The sequence below is a fragment of the Trachymyrmex cornetzi genome, unplaced genomic scaffold (genome assembly GCF_001594075.2).
Source record: "Trachymyrmex cornetzi isolate Tcor2-1 unplaced genomic scaffold, Tcor1.1 scaffold326, whole genome shotgun sequence".
Taxonomy (NCBI): domain Eukaryota; kingdom Metazoa; phylum Arthropoda; class Insecta; order Hymenoptera; family Formicidae; genus Trachymyrmex; species Trachymyrmex cornetzi.
The window spans coordinates 453,474-459,229 of NW_017297961.1; the positions used below are offsets into that span (position 1 = coordinate 453,474).

Sequence of the window (5,756 nt, forward strand, 5' to 3'; positions counted from 1 at the left end):
TATCTTTAAACGTTAATATCTCGTTAAATATTGCGTCAACTACAAAATGGTACAAAATTGTTTTGTTCCCCTCGATCCAATCTATGTCCCCACTGTGTTTCAGTAACATTTTCTGAGACACCCTGTATATCAGGGAATGGAAGTAACTCGTTACTTATAACGAAGTTACAAGTTACTTTTTTGGTAACTTTACTGGTAACTACATTATTTTTTTTCTTTGGTAACTGTAATGATAACGAAGTTACATTTTTTTTATAACGGTAACGAATTTTACAGTTACTTTTATCGTTACTTTGCACATGATTGGACACGATACGACACAAGCCATTTACATTGTAAAACAATTTCATTACACATCAATTAAAAATAATAAAAAAGCCCGTCAGAATCGACATCAGCTGTTCGGATGTACAGAAAACACTTTATTTTCATGTAAATATAAATATAATGAATCAAATCAAATAAACGTTTTAATCCTTCGATTTGGGTACTTATCAATATAAAATTAAGTCTAATTATGTAACGCAAAGTCCAAAAAAGTGATTCACGCCAATTTAGCTCGTTCTTCTTTATTCAAATGCCAAATTAGTTAAGTAAGAAGATTATTATAAAGATTACCACAAATATCATTTATACAAAAATAATAAATTTACATAAATTAAAATGGAGTCCAATATAATGCGTCAAAAATTAGGATATTAACTTAAACAATAATATAAAAATTTATATAAAATAAAAACGGAATCCAGTACATTGCGTCAAAAAATAGAATCACATCGCACATCAAATTGTCAGATTTACTATGTAGTCATTCGCAAGAAAGAAAATAAGAAAAATGAACAATTAGAGAATTATTAAAATAATTAATCTGAAATTTAAATTATATTAGCTTAATGTAAGCATATATTGTAACTCGACGTAAAGGTCTTGTGGTGTTGACAGTCAGAGATGAAATGACAGTCAAAATAATAAATCACGTAGTTATTGAAAATAAAATAAAATAAAAATAAAAGTAACACCAAGAACAAAGAAGGAAAAAAACGTCACGATTCCGTAAACAATTCCAGGTAGGGATGTGCGATCTCGATCTGATCTTTTAAAAGATCGATTTTTTGCAAAAAAGATCGATCTTTTAATCGATTCGCCAGTATTCGATTTTAAGATAGATCGATTTATTTAATAAGAGATCGATCGTTCTTCGAAGCGTAACTGTTGTGCCTCTTGCATATGGTCTTCCGAAAATACACAAAGTAGGATATCCACTTCGTATTATAGTTTCTTCAATAGGGAGTCCTCTCCATAATCTGGCCTCTTTTTTGAATGAAATATTACATAAATACCAGCAGTTAACAGTTTTATCAAGAATAATTTTCATTTGACTAAACACATTTCTAACTTGACTATCTCTGATAATGAAATTCTTTTATCTCTTTTATCTCTGACGTGGTTTCATTATTCACAAATGTTCCTATTGACTTGGTATTTGAAGGCATAGAGAAGAGATGGCAATTCATTGAAAGAAACACGAGCATCCCCAAAAGAATTTTTTAAAGCCTTGGAATTAGTTCTTAATTCAACATTTTTCAGGTTTAATGACAAATTTTATAAACAGACCTTTGGTGTACCGATGGGTTCACCATTGTCACCCATTGTAACTGACATTGTTATGCAAGATCTTGAAACGAAAGCATTGCAGGATCTTTCAATTTCACCATCTTTTTATGTGAGGTATGTTGATGACATTGCGTTAGCATATGATGCGTCACACATTGATACACTGGTGAACACTTTTAATTCTTTCTATACCAGGTTAAAATTCACAACTGCAGAAATAGGGGGGGACAGGTTAAATTTTCTTGAGGTGTGCCTAATAAAAAAGGGAAATTCTCTTATTCATAATTAGTACCACAAACCTACTTTTTCTGGTCGTTATTTAAATTATTTTTCTAGACACCCTTTGTGCAGAAAGTAGATACAATCGTTGGTTTAATTAGATAGAGTTTTTTCTTTGCCCCACCCGATTTATCATTAGTGAATTTCGAATTAATAATTAAAATTCTTTTAAACAATGGATATCCACTAAAACTCATATTCTCAAAAATAAAAAATAGGTTGTCAAAAAATTTAAACAATGGAATGATCAGTGTAACACGTTTAAAGACAAGACAACGGATAATAAGGAAGATAAAATCAATCACTTCTTTCACATATATGATCCCCTTTATACCATTTTTGTCTGAAAAGATCAAAACATTTTTTTAAATAGACTCCTTAGTACGAATGGCATATATGGGGATTAATAATCTTAGGGGTTCATCAGGGGTCACAAAGATGTTCGCCCAAAATTATCTCATACAGACGTGGTATGCAGAATTGATTGTCGAGAATGTGCAGCATCTTATGTAGGCCAAACAGGTAGATGTCTGAAGACACGCATAAATAAATATAAAAATCACATAAATTGGAACACTACACAATATTCCGTAATTACAGAACACAGAGTCAGTTGTCAGCATAATCTTGATTGGAACAATGTAAAAATATTAGATGAGGAAAGGGTGCTGAATAAAAGATTGATTTCGGAAATGATTCATATAAAGCAACAGAGGCAGAGTTTGAATTTACAGAATTATAGAGGAAAGTCGCCGATACTGACATAGGTCTCTTAAAGTGACACCCCCTTATTTTTCGGAAACTAACTATTGCACTTTATTAATACTAATCAAATCATGATCTGTTTAGCTAATTAAAGAAGTACAAACTCATAATTCGTAGGTTTGTGGCTTGTTTCTATATCGAATTAGCTAAAAACAAATTCTACAAATGCGAAAATAAAATTCTTACGATTTTCTTTTGCAAATTGTGAGGTTTAAATCATATAACTACATTATTGATAATATTACGTCATTTTAAATACTTGTAGTTTCCGAAATAAGTTTTATTTATAATATTTTTTCTCTTAGTCTTTTCATAATACGATTTTAAATTTAAAATTGGGATGCATCGTAAACTGCCACACCTGTCCGTAAAACAGACCATGAGCTGACTTAATCTTTATAAAGTTGCTTTATAGTGTTAAATAAGTCTATTGGAGATGAAGGCAATCGTGTATATATGGAACAACTCTAGAAAAACTATCGCGTTACATATTTGCATCTTGCAGAACAGCATAAAGTAAATATGCATATAATTCAATAAAAATGTTTTATAACGAAGTAAAATGATTCTGAAAAATATTATATACATTCATTTATAAGTATTTTATATAGATAATTTCTGTAAAAGAGAGAAAAAGAATAGGAATACGTAGCATTACTGCCTACTGTGTCAGTTTTGGGGCCCATTTTGTCAGACGCTCATTTTTGTATAACTTAAGAAAAACTTAATTATTGCAAAATTGCAAACAGTATTACAAAAATTGCTTATACTATTTGATAGAAGACACTTTTTACTTTGTATTTATGTTTTTAAAGTCGTATTTTTACCTTTTGTTTGAGAAATATTGTCTAAAAACAAAGTGGTATGTCGGTATCGGTGACCTTCCTCTACGTATTCTTTAGATCCATTATATTAGGTGTTAAACTTAATTCCTGCCGTTTTACGTCTCCAAAATTGATTTGTTTCGAAGGAAAATACCTTAATCAAAGTATTATTAATAAAGTATTATTAATTAGTAATAAAGTAAAAAATGGAGGAAATTACTTTGATTGGGGTATTCATTTATCTTCCCTTCGAAATAAATCAATTTTGGAGACGAAAAACGGCAGGAATTAAGTTTAACACCTAATACTTGAAATTGTTTATGGAATCGTGACGTTGTTTCCCTTCTTTGTTCTTTTATTAGGTGTTAATTTTATTTTTATTTTATTTTATTTTCAGTAACTACGTGACTTTATTATTTTGATTCTCATTTCATCTCTGACTATCGACACCACAAGACCTTTACGCCGAGTTACAAGATATGCTTACATGTAAGCTAAGATAATTTAAATTTCAGATTAATTATTTTAATAATTTTCTAATTGTTCGTTTTTCTTGTTTTCTTTCTTGCGAATGACTACATAGTAAATCTGACAATTTGATGTGCGATGTGATTTTATTTTTTGACGCAATGTACTGGATTCCGTTTTTATTTTATGTAAGTTTTTATATTATTATTGTTTAAGTTAATATCCTAATTTTTGACGCATTGTATTTGACTCCATTTTAATTTACGTAAATTTATTATTTTTGTATAAGTGATATTTGTGATAATCTTCTTACTTAGCTAATTTGGCATTTGGATAAAGAAGAACGAGCTAAATTGGCTTGAATCACTTTTTTGGACTTTGTGTTACATAATTAGACTTAATTTTATATTAATAAGGACCCAAATCAAAGGATTGAAACGTTTATATGATTTGATTCATTATATTTATATTCACATGAAGATAAAGTGTTTTTTGTGCATCCGAACAGCTGATGTAGGCTCTGACGAGCTTTTTTATTATTTTTAATTGATAGATTCTTTCGAGCCTCATTTTATATATTTGTTGTTCTTTATACATATAATAGATGTAAAATAGATTACGTGATTAGTCCTGTATATATAAAAAAATCATGCAATTTTACAGAAATTATGTAAGTCCACAAAAATTATGTAAATTTTATTGTATAAATATATCTTATTTAATGTTGAAAATTATGTAAATAGCATGATATTTTGAATATTTTCTGTAATTATCCAAATTTTAGTAATTTACGTAATATAATTGTTCGCGTATTGTTGTTAAATGTATAATAATATATAATGCGAAATGTATTGTCATATTATCGTTCCTGTAACTACACATACACATTGTAATTGTACTTCCACAATCTGCTAGTTACAAACCAAGAAATTATTTTTATTTGCATATTGCAAATTTACGTGTGGACGTTTACAACTATTATAGTGGGTCTCAAAATTATCCACTATAATGGTTGTGATTTTACACAATTTTTTACAGTGCATGGCGCTTGAGACTAGAGAAGCCTCTATAGTAGGGGAGGCCAAGCGGGGATTTTGGGATTTACTCGAGCGCGTCAGAATAACATAAAGGGGGAAAGCTTGCACCCTAATAAGTACCCCCACCACATATTAAACCTCTATATAGAGCCGGGGGTCCAGGGGAGCCCGTCAAATTAGTATCTAACTCGAGCGCGTCAGATTAAGGTATGGTGTGTTAATTACATGTAGAAAAGTGTACATTTCAATAATCTGACGATTTCAGCGTGACGTAAGGAAATGGGAGAGTCACAAAGTTGCAAAAAAAAGATTTTTTGACCCCTTCCTACAGCTAACCCCACCACGCAAACCGTCAGATTAATATTTATCCGTTATCAGAAACACATGGGTCGCTTACACTATTAATATCTGACACGCTCGAGTACTGTACACGCCTGTACACGCCGTAAAGCCTGTACACGCTCCCCCCACCACTGAAACGGCATACACCATATAACCTTTTTTTCTTTTTAGCATCTAATCTTCACAATCCAATAGGTCCCCACGCCGCTCGAGTAAATCCACATTTAGCCTCTCGGCCTCCCCTACTACTAGGCCTGTCCGCTGTGATAGGCGGTAGTAGATTTAAAAAAAATAACGGAAAAGTAACGAAAATTTACTTTCTCAAGTAACGGTGACGAGCTACTTTTAAGGCGATGCTAAAGCCTCCTGTTTTACCACATTTCCATTCGGTGAAAAATCTCTGTATTGGATGTACGAATTGCAAAAG

At 31.0% G+C, this 5,756-nt stretch overlaps 1 protein-coding gene across 1 annotated transcript in view; it reads left to right on the forward strand.

Moving 5' to 3' along the window:
- bent (projectin protein bent) overlaps nt 1–5,756 on the forward strand; it is a 221,823-nt gene that overhangs the window by 47,350 nt on the left and 168,717 nt on the right. The window lies entirely within an intron of this gene.